We start from the raw sequence: 12,570 nt of genomic DNA, 5'->3' as shown, positions 1-12,570 counted from the left end.
GGACTTGACTCCCACCTTTATGGTATCAAGAAATGGTGCACAAATACCACTAAAGTTCCTAATGAACTTTCTATAAAATTGAGACAAACCGTGGAAACTTCTTACCTCACTAGATGTGGTAGGTGTAGGCCAACTTAGGATAGCAGCAACTTTCTCCTTGTCCATCTTCAAATCTCCTTTAGACACCACAAACCCTAGATACACCAACTCTTGCTTGAAGAAGTCACACTTCTCAAGGTTGATAGATAGCTTCTCCTCATGAGTTAACTATTGACCAAAAGGGAAATTTTCAGTTCACTATTGACCAAAAATGAGTTAAATTAGTTAACTCATTTTTCTACTCAAATTGAATCAGTTAACTCCTTATTTTACTCAAATTAAATCTGTTACCTCCCTTTAATTTGGAAATATCCCTTTATGACTGAACTTCACCTTTAATCCTGACCGTTGATTGAAATCGATCTCAACCGTTGATGAATTCTAAGAAAGTCTATTTAAGAGACCCTCATCTCTTCGTTTTGAAAGGTTGAATGAGAATTTGCATCGAATTGTTGCTAGAATTCATACTCACATTTGCTTATATTCACATACGCAAAGATCAAGTTTGACCAAAAGTTGACCAAATTTAACCACGGTTGACTTGAGTTGACTAGTTTTGAAAAGAATTTTGAAATAATTAAACGAAATTATTTAATTAAATGGAGTACTTACTTCTAATTAATTAAATAAAGTTATTTAATTAAATGAGAAGACATTCCTAATTAATTAAATAAAGTTATTTAATTAAATAAGAAAAGTGTCTCAAATTAATTAAAGTTTATTTAATTAAATACAAAAAGTAATTATGAGAGCATTTCTCATTTTATTAAATTAAATATCTCAACAAAATCTCTCTTCAGTTCAAAAAGGAAAATTTCCAATTCATAATTGATACAAAATGATTAAAATCAGTTAACTCCTTTTTCTTCTCAAATTATATCAGTTAACTCCTTATTTTACTCAAATTAAATCTGATAACTCCCTTTAATTTGGAAATCTCCCTTTATGACTGAACTTGACCTTTAATCCAGACCGTTGATTGAAATCAATCTCAACCGTTGATGAATTAAAAAAAGTCTATTTAAGAGACCCTCACCTCTTCGTTTTGAAAGGTTGAATGAGAATTTGCATCGAATTGTTGCTGGAATTCATACTCATATTTGCTCATATTCACATACGTAAAGATCAAGTTTGACCAAAAGTTGACCAAATTTAACCATGGTTGACTTGAGTTGACTAGTTTCGAAAAGAATTTTGAAATAATTAAACGAAATTATTTAATTAAATGGAGTACTTACTTTTAATTAATTAAACAAAGTTATTTAATTAAATGAGAAGCCATTCCTAATTAATTAAATTAAGTTATTTAATTAAATAAGAAAAGTGTCTCTAATTAATTAAAGATTATTTAATTAAATAGAAAAAGTAATTATGAGAGCATATCACATTTTATTAAATTAAATATCTCAACAAAATCTATCTTCAGTTCAAAAAGAGAAATTTCCAATTCACTATTGATACAAAATGAGTTAAATAAGTTAACTCCTTTTTCTACACAAATTATATCAGTTAACTCCTTATTTTACTCAAATTAAATCTGTTAACTACTTTTAATTTGGGAATCTCCCTTTATGACTGAACTTCACCTTTAATCCAGACCGTTGATTGAAATTGATCTCAACCATTGATGAATTTCAGAAAAGTCTATTTAAGAGACCCTCATCTCTTCGTTTTGAAAGGTTGAATGAGAATTTGCATCTAATTGTTGCTGAAATTCATACTCATATTTGTTCATATTCACATACGCAAATATCAAGTTTGACCAAAAGTTGACCAGATTTAACCACGGTTGACTTGAGTTGACTAGTTTCAACAAGAATTTTGAAATAATTAAACGAAATTATTTAATTAAATGGAGTACTTATTTCTAATTATTTAAACAAAGTTATTTAATTAAATGAGAAGCCATTCCTAATTAATTAAATGAAGTTAGTTAATTAAATAAGAAAAGTGTCTCTAATTAATTAAAGATTATTTAATTAAATAGAAAAAGTAATTATGAGAGCATATCTCATTTTATTAAATTAATTATCTCAACAAAACCTCTCTTCAGTTCAAAAAGGGAAATTCCAAGTTCACTATTGATAAAAAATGAGTTAAATGAGTTATCTCCTTTTTCTACTCAAATTGAATCCGTCAGCTCCTTATTTTACTCAAATTAAATCTGTTAACTCCCTTTAATTTGTAAATCTCCCTTTATGATTGAACTTCACCTTTAATCCTGACCATTGATTGAAATCAATCTCAACCGTTGATGAATTCTAGGAAAGTCTATTTAAGAGACCCTTATCTCTTCGTTTTGAAAGCTTGAATGAGAATTTGCATTGAATTGTTTTTGGAATTCATACTCACATTTTCTCATATTGACATATGCAGAGATCGAGTTTGACCAAAAGTTGACAAGATTTAACCACGGTTGGCTTGAGTTTACTAGTTCCAAAATTTTTTTTTAATAATTAAACAAAATTATATAATTAAATGGAGTAATTACTTCTAATTAATTAAACAAAGTTATTTAATTAAATGAGAAGCCATTCCTTATTAATTAAATGAAGTTATTTAATTAAATAAGAAAAGTGTCTCTAGTTAATTAAAGATTATTCAATTAAATAGAAAAATTAATTATGAGATCAAATTTCATTTTATTAAATTAAATATCTCAACGAAATCTCTCTTCAGTTCAAAAAGGGAAATTTTTAATTCAGTATTGATAAAAAATGAGTTAAATCAGTTATCTCCTTTTTCTACTCAAATTGAATCAGTTAACTCCTTATTTTAGTCAAATTAAATCTGTTAAATCCCTTTAATTTGGAAATCTCCCTTTATGACTGAACTTCACCTTTAATCTTGACCGTTGATTGAAATTGATCTGAACTGTTGACGAATTCCAGAAAAGTCTATTTAAGAGACCCTCATCTCTTCGTTTTGAAAGGTTGAATGAGAATTTGCATCGAATTGTTGCTGAAATTTTTACTCACATTTGTTCATATTCACATACGCAAAGATCAAGTTTGACCAAAAGTTGACCAAATTTAACCACGGTTGACTTGAGTTGACTAGTTTCAAAAAGAATTTTGAAATAATTAAACAAAATTATTTAATTAAATGGACTACTTACTTTTAATTAATTAAAAAAAGTTATTTAATTAAATGAGAAGCCATTCCTAATTAATTAAATAAAGTTATTTAATTAAATAAGAAAATTGTCTCTAATTAATTAAAGAATATTTAATTAAATAGAAAAAGTAAATTTAAGAGCATATCTCATTTTATTAAATTAAATATCTCAACAAACTCTCTCTTTAGTTCAAAAAAAAATTTACAGTTCACTATTGATCAAAAAGGAGATAAATTAGTTAACTCCTTTTTGTACTCAAATTGAATTAGTTAACTCCTTATTTTATTCAAATTAAATCTGTTAACTCTTTTTAATTTGGAAATCTCCCTTTACGACTGAACTTCACCTTTAATACTGACTGTTGATTGAAATTGATCTCAACCATTGATGAATTCTAGGAAAGTCAATTTAAGAGACCCTCATCTCTTCATTTTGAAATGTTGAATGAGAATTTGCATCAAATTGTTCCTGGAATTCATACTCACATTTGCTTATATTCACATACGCAAAAATCAAGTTTGACCAAATGTTGACCAGATTTAACCATAGTTGACTTGCGTTGACTTGTTTCGAAAATAATTTTGAAATAATTAAATAAAATTATTTAATTAAATAGAGTACTTACTTCTAATTAATTAAACAAAGGTATTTAATTAAATGAGAAGCCTTTCCTAATTAATTAAATGAAGTTATTTAATTAAATAAGAAAAGTGTCTCTAATTAATTAAAGATTATTTAATTAAATAGAAAAAGTAATTATGAGAGCATATCTCATTTTATTAAATTAAATATCTCAACAAAATCTCTCTTTAGTTCAAAAAGAGAAATTTTCAGTTCACTATTGATAAAAAATGAGTTAAATTAGTTAAGTCCTTTTTGTACTCAAATTGAATCAGTTAACTCCTTATTTTACTCAAATTAACACTGTTAACTCCTTTTAATTTGGAAATCTCCCTTTATGACTGAACTTCACCTTTAATCCTGACCATTGACTGAAATCGATCTCAACCATTGATGAATTCCAGGAAAGTCTATTTAAGAGACCCTCATCTCTTCATTTTAAAAGGTTGAATGAGAATTTGCATCAAATTCTTGCTCGAATTCATACTCACATTTGCTCATATTCACATACGCAAAAATTAAGTTTGACCAAATGTTGACCAAATTTAACCACATTTGACTTGAGTCGACTAGTTTGGAAAAGAATTTTGAAACAATTAAATGAAATTATTTAACTAAATGGAGTACTTACTTCTAATTAATTAAACAAAGTTATTTAATTAAATGAGAAGCCATTCCTAATTAATTAAATGAAGTTATTTAATTAAATAAGAAAAGTGTCTCTAATTAATTAAAGATTATTTAATGAAATAGAAAAAGTAATTACGAGAGCATATCTCGTTTTATTAAATTAAATATCGCAACAAAATCTCTCTTCAGTTCAAAAAGGGAAATTTCCAGTTCACAATTGATCAAAAATGAGTTAAATCATTTAACTCCTTTTTTTACTCAAATTGAATCAATTAACTCCTTATTTTACTCAACTTAAATCTGCTAACACCCTTTAATTTGAAAATCTCCTTTTATGACTGAACTTCACCTTTAATCTTGACCGTTGATTGAAATCGATCTCAACCATTGATGAATTCTAGAAAAGTCTATTTGAGAGACCCTCATCTCTTCATTTTGAAAGGTTGAATGAGAATTTGCATCAAATTGTTGCTGAAATTCATACTCACATTTGCTTATATTCACATATGGAAAGATCAAGTTTGACCAAAAGTTGACCAAATTTAACCACGGTTGACTTGAGTTGACTAGTTTCGAAAATTATTTTAAAATAATTAAGCAAAATTATTTATTTAAATGGAGTACTTACTTCTAATTAATTAAACAAAGTTATTTAATTAAATAAGAAGCCATTCCTAAAAAATATCTCTTCAGTTCAAAAAGGGAAATTTCCAGTTCACTATTGATGAAAAATGAGTTAAATCAGTTAACTCCTTTTTCTACGCAAATTGAATCAGTTAACTCCTTATTTTACTCAAATTAAATTTGTGAACTCCGTTTAATTTGGAAATCTCACTTTATGACTGAACTTCACCTTTAATCCTGACCGTTGATTGAAATCGATCTCAACCGTTGATGAATTCCAAGAAAGTCTATTTAAGAGACCCTCATCTCTTCGTTTTGAAAAGTTGAATGAGAATTTGCTTCGACTTGTTGCTGGAATTCATACTCACATTTGCTCATATTCACATACGCAAAGATCAAGTTTGATAAAAACTTGACTAGATTTAACCACGGTTAACTTGACTTGACTAGTTTCGAAAAGAATTTTGAAATAATTGAACGAAATTATTTAATTAAATGGAGTACTTACTTCTAATTAATTAACCAAAGTTATCTAATTAAATGAGAAGTCATTCCTAATTAATTAAATGAAGTTATTTAATTAAATATGAAAAATGTTTCTAATTAATTAAAGATTATTTAATTAAATAGAAAAAGTAATTATGAGAGCACATCTCATTTTATTAAATTAAATATGTCAACAAAATCTCTCTTCGGTTCAAAAAGGGAAATTTTTAGTTCACTATTGATCAAAAATGTGTTAAATCAGTTAACTCCTTTTTCTACTCAAATTGAATCAGTTAACTCCTTATTTTACTCAAATTAAATCTGTTAACTCCCTTTAATTTGGAAATCTCCCTTTATGACTGAACTTCACCTTTCATCCTGACCGTTGATTGAAATCGATCTCAACCATTGATGAATTCCAGCAAAGTCTATTTAAGAGAACCTCATCTCTTCGTTTTGAAAGGTTGATTGAGAATTTGCATTGAATTGTTGCTGGAATTCATACTCACATTTGCTCATATTCACATACGCAAAGATCAAGTTTGACCAAAAGCTGACCAGATTTAACCACGGTTGACTACTTTCGAAAAGAATTTTGAAATAAATAAATGAAATTATTTAATTAAATGGAGTACTTACTTCTAATTAATTAAACAAAGTTATTTAATTAAATGAGAAGGCATTCCTAATTAATTAAATGAAGTTATTTAATTAAATAAGAAAAGTGTTTCTAATTAATTAAAGATTATTTAATTAAATAGAAAAAGTAATTATGAGAGCATATTTAATTTTATTAAATTAAATATCTCAACAAAATCTCTCTTCAGGTCAAAAATAGAAATTTTCAGTTCCCCATTGATAAAAAACGAGTTAAATCAGTTAACTCCTTTTTCTTCTCAAATTGAATCAGTTAACTCCTTATTTTACTCAAATTAAATCTATTAACTCCCTTTAATTTGAAAATCTCGCTTTATGACTGAACTTCACCTTTAATCCTGACCATTGATTGAAATCGATCTCAGCCATTGATGAATTCCAAGAAAGTCTACTTAAGAGACCCTCATCTCTTCATTTTGAAAGGTTGAAAGAGAATTTTCATCGAATTGTTGCTAGAATTCATACTCACATTTTCTCATATTCACATTCGCAAAGATCAAGTTTGACCAAAAGTATACCAGATTTAACCACGATTGACTTGAGTTGACTAGTTTCGAATTTTTTTTTGAAATAATTACACAAAATTATTTAATTAAATGGAATACTTACTTCTAGTTAATTAAACAAAGTTATTTAATTAAATGAGAAGCCATTCCTAATTAATTAAATGAAGTTATTTAATTAAATAAGAAAAGTGTCTCTAATTAATTAATGATTATTTAACTAAATAGAAAAAGTAATTATGAGAGCATATCTCATTTTATTAAATTAAATATCTCAACAAAATCTCTCTTCGGTTTAAAGAGGAAAATTTTCATTTCACTATTGAACAAAAATGAGTTAAATGAGTTAACTCCTTTTTCTACTCAAATTGAATCAGTTAACTCCTTATTTTACTCAAATTAAATCTGTTAACTCACTTTAATTTTGAAATCTCCCTTTATGACTGAACTTCACCTTTAATCCTGACCGTTGATTGAAATCGATCTCAACTGTTGATGAATTCCAGGAAAGTCTATTTAAGAGACCCTCATCTCTTCGTTTTGAAAGGTTGAGTGAGAATTTGCTCATATTCACATACGCAAAGATCAAGTTTGACCAAAAGTTGACCAGATTTAACCACAGTTGACGTGAGTTGACTAGTTTCGAAAAGAATTTTGAAATGATTAAATGAAATTATTTAATTAAATAGAGTACTTACTTTTAATTAATTAAACAAAGTTATTTAATTAAATAAGAAGCCATTCCTAATTAATTTAATGATGTTATTTAATTAAATAAGAAAAGTGTCTCAAATTAATTAAAGATTATTTAATTAAATAGAAAAAGTAATTAGGAGAGCATATCTCATTTTATTAAATTAAATATCTCAACAAAATTTCTCTTAAGTTCAAAAAGGGAAATTTCCAGTTCACTATTGATAAAAAATGAGTTAAATCAGTTAACTCTTTTTTCTACTCAAATTAAATCTGTTAACTCCTTATTTTACTCAAATTAAATCTGTTAACTCCCTTTAATTTGGAAATCTCCCTTCATGACTCAACTTCACCTTTAATCCTGACGATTGATTGAAATCGATGTCAATCGTTGATGAATTCTAGGAAAGTCTATTTAAGAGACCCTCATCTCTTCGTTTTGAAAGGTTGAATGAGAATTTGCATCGAATTGTTGCTGGAATTCATACTGACATTTGCTCATATTCACATACGCAAAGATCAAGTTTGACCAAATGTTGACCAGATTTAACCACGATTGACTTGAGTTGACTAGTTTCAAAAATTTTTTTGAAATAATTAAACAAAATTATTTAATTAAATGGAGTACTTGCTTCGTATTAATTAAACAAAGTTATTTAATTAAATGACGAGCCATTCCTAATTAATTAAATGAAGTTATTTAATTAAATAAGAAAAGTGTCTCTAATTAATTAAAGATTATTTAATTAAATAGAAAAAGTAATTATGAGAGCATATCTCATTTTATTAAATTAAATATCTCAACAAAATCTCTCTTCAGTTCAAAAAGAGAAATTTGCAGTTCACTATTGATCAAAAATGAGTTAAATCAGTTAAGTCCTTTTTTCTACTCAAATTGAATCAGTTAACTCCTTATTTTACTCAAATTAAATCTGTTACCTCCCTTTAATTTGGAAATCTCCCTTTATGACTGAACTTCACCTTTAATCTTGACCGTTGATTGAAATCGATCTCAACCGTTGATGAATTCCAAGAAAGTCTATTTAAGAGACCCTTATCTCTTCATTTTCAAAGGTTGAATGTGAATTTTCATCGAATTGTTGCTAGAATTCATACTCACATTTGCTCATATTCACATACACAAAGATCAAATTTGACCAAAAGTTGACCAGATTTAACCACGATTGACTTGAGTTGACTAGTTTCGTAAAGAATTTTGAAAGAATTAAACAAAATTATTTAATTAAATGGAGTACTTACTTCTAATTAATTAAACAAAGTTATTTAATTAAATGAGAAGCCATTCCTAATTAATTAAATGAAGTTATTTAATTAAATAAGAAAAGTGTCTCTAATTAATTAAAAATTATTTAATTAAATAGAAAAAGTAATTATGAGAGCATATCTCATTTTATTAAATTGAATATCTCAACAAAATCTCTCTTCAGTTCAAAAATTTAAATTTTCAGTTCACTATTGATCAAAAATGAGTTAAATCAGTTAACTCCTTTTTCTACTCAAATTGAATCAGTTAACTCCTTATTTTACTCAAATTAAATCTGTTAACTCCCTTTAATTTGGAAATCTTCCTTTATGACTGAACTTCACCTTTAATCCTGGCTGTTGATTGAAATCGATCTCAACTATTGATGAATTCCAGGAAAGTCTATTTAAGATACCCTCATCTCTTCGTTTTGAAAGGTTGAGTTAGAATTTGCATCGAATTTTTGTTGGAATTCATACTCACAATTGCTCATATTCACATATGCAAAGATGAAGTTTGACTAAAAGTTGACTAGATCTAAGCACAGTTGACTTGAGTTGACTAGTTTCGAAAAGAATTTTGAAATAATTAAACAAAATTATTTAATTAAATGGAGTACTTACTTCTAATTAATTAAACAAAGTTATTTAATTAAATGAGAAGCCTTTCCTAATTAGTTAAATGAAGTTATTTTATTAAATAACAAAAGTGTCTCTAATTAATTAAAGATTGTCTAATTAAATAGAAAAAGTAATTATGAGAGCATATCTCAGTTTATTAAATTAAATATCTCAACAAAATCTCTTTTCAGTTCAAAAAGGGAAATTTCGAGTTATATTAGGAGTGATGTTGTATATGTTAGGAGTGACATTCCTACTATGTTAATACCGATGATCTTTTCGGTGATTTGGGATGTTACGCACAGAGGGATGGCTAGGGCCCACAATGGTCTAATGATGCTATTAACGGTTGGGAGGAACTATGCATTTAGTTAATCATGTTTGATCTTATGATGGATGTATATGTATTCTATGATGATGTATCATGTGTATCATGTGATTGTCTTTGATGTATCATGGATTAGAATAGGTTATGTACCTTATTTCACATATGTATATTCTTTTAAGCCTTCATACCCTATGACATGGATAGTGTATAATTGAGCATTTGAAAATGTAATGTATGAACATTGGACTTATCATTATTATTTCATTTGGATGTTGTACTAGATGGATTTATGTATGTTAGTTAATTTAGATGTAACTCAACGTTAAGGGATTCTTAAAGAATGAAATCGGTTATGTATGTTATGTTTACTTTTAGATGGACATTGCTATTGCTTCCGTTATTATGTACAAGTTATATGTGGTATTTACTTTCATGTTATTTTAAAAATAAAAATAAAAACGTTACCAAACTTAATGAAATTCTAGTTTAACTCTTTGGATCCCTTGGTGGGGCATTACATTTGGTATCAGAGCTCGAGTTTCTAATTGGGAGCTCTGGGTATTTTGGAACAACTAGAACTATGAACTATTAAGTGTATCTCTTCAACTTGAAACTAGGATGGTGTCTGGGACTAGGTCTTCTATTAGAGGCCATGGTAGAGGCCGAGGAAGAGGCCATGGTCGTGGCGGAGCTGTCAGTGCCCATGAGTTTGCCCATGAGGGATCGGCTTGTGTAGAGAGCAGGGAAGAGCACTCTAATAGGCAGCAGGAAGAGAGCCATAGAGAGGACCAAGCTGAGTCTGAAGAGGTTGGTTTGAGATAGATGATGCAGACTATTTTAAAACGTCTACCTCCTATTTAAGAACAGCCAAAAGTGCATCAGACAGAACAAGAGCATAGACTCAGATCTAGAAGTCCTCGGAAGGATCGTCAGAGGTCCATTGTGTCCACTCAGATGAAGGATCTTTCAAGATCCAAGGTCAAGCCTTTCAATGGGCAAGGTGTTGATTATGTGGCCGAGCAGTGGCTGATTTCCTTTGACAGGATTTTTGCCATGCAGGATTTTGACAGCAATGTTAAGGCAAGATTTGTGATCACTAGTTTTATGAGCTTGTGCCTTTTTCGAGGTTTAGTGAAAATTCAGCTCAGTTGACACAACACTTTATTAGGGGTTTGAATAATCGTATAATTGGGGGTGTCAATGTATTTGAGCCAAAAACTCTCAAGGATGCAGTACATCGAGCAATCCTTATTGAGCAAAGTGTCAACCTTGGCAAGGTGGTTTTGTAGGAGCACCAATAGCATCAGGATCTAAAGGCAACTTCAATTCAGGTGGTAACAAGAAGCCTTTCTTTTCTAAGGGAAAACAGTATCAGCAGCAGTCTTAGCAGACACAGTAGCAGAAGGGATCGAATTCTCAAGATCAATGTGGTGGCAGATGCTTTGAGTCACAGGAGACATGTGGTAACATCGATGACTCTTAGTGTGGATTTGAGGAGTTGGATTCTTCAGGCACTTCCTACGGGTTCTTGGTATCAGGAAGTGTGCAGAGAGATAGATTCAGGGAGACCCTTGGAAGGTAAGTTTGCAGGTTACATTCGAGAATTAGATGGTCTTTTGAGACATTTGGGGAGGATTTATGTGCCATTACTGGATGAGCTTCGCACCTTGATTCTGGTAGAAGCCCATCGTGCACCTTACTCAGCACATCCAGGTGTCAAGAAGATGCATACTGATTTGAGACATTTTTTCTTTTGGTCTAGGATGAAGCGAGATATTGCTGATTTTGTGGCTAGGTGTCTTGAGTGTCAAAGAGTCAAGGCAGAACACCAACACCTGGCAGGACTATTGCAGCCTAATCTTATTCCTTCTTGGAAATGGGATATCATCTCCATGGATTTTATAGTAGGATTACCTATGATAGTTTGACATCATGATGCTATCATGGTTACCATTGATTGGTTGACTAAGGTGGCACATTTTTCACCGATTAGGTCTTCTTACACAGCAGCTTCTGTAGTGAATGTCTTCATGTGTGACATTGTGAGATTACATGGTATTCCTAGAAAGATCATTTCTAACAGGGATCCTGTATTCACATCTGCATTTTGGATATCGTTGCAACATGAGCTTGGAGCGCAGCTAAACTTCAGTTTGGCATATCATCCAGAGACTGATGGTCAGACAGAGAGGGTGAACTAGGTTTTGGAGGATATGTTACGGATGTATGTGATGGATAGGCAGACACATTGGGAGGACTATCTCTACCTAGTAGAGTTTGCTTACAACAATGGGTATCATAGTTATATTGGCATGGCACCTTTTTAGGCATTATATGGACGTCCTTGTCGTACACCATTGAGTTGGGATAGCCTCGAGGATCGCATTCTATTGGGTCTTGAGATGCTTTGTGATATGGAGCAACAGGTAGTGCGTATCCATGAGCATTTGACTACGACACAGGATAGGCAGAAGAAGTATGTCGATGCTTATAGGATTGATAAGCAGTTTGCTGTGGGTGATAAGGTTTTCTTGAGAGTGCAACCATGAAAAAGTCCGATCCGGTATGGAAAGGGTTCTAAGTTAGCACCTCGCTTTGTGGGACCATTCGAGATTTTGGAGAGGATTGCCCCGGTTGCTTACCGCCTTGCTCTACCGCCCAGCCTAGCTCGCATTCATGATGTTTTCCATGTTTCATTTCTTAGGCAGTATATTCTTGATATTGTGAATGTTCTGGATTGTGAATGTTCTAGATTGGAATGCTCTACCCCTCAGGGGTCGAACCATCGAGCAGGTAAGGGTCCAATGGGACCCTACTGATGATTCTTAAGCTACTTGGGAGGATGTAGCTAGATTGAGAGAGTTATATCCCTATTTGTTTGTAGGTTTCCAGGAGTAAGCCTAATTAAAGGGGGGGTGGATGTAGTG

This window comes from Cupressus sempervirens, chromosome 9 (genome assembly GCF_028749045.1).
Source record: "Cupressus sempervirens isolate cs-2001-9-10 chromosome 9, ASM2874904v1, whole genome shotgun sequence".
Classification (NCBI taxonomy): Eukaryota; Viridiplantae; Streptophyta; class Pinopsida; order Cupressales; family Cupressaceae; genus Cupressus; species Cupressus sempervirens.
Note: the sequence above shows the minus strand (reverse complement) of the source record.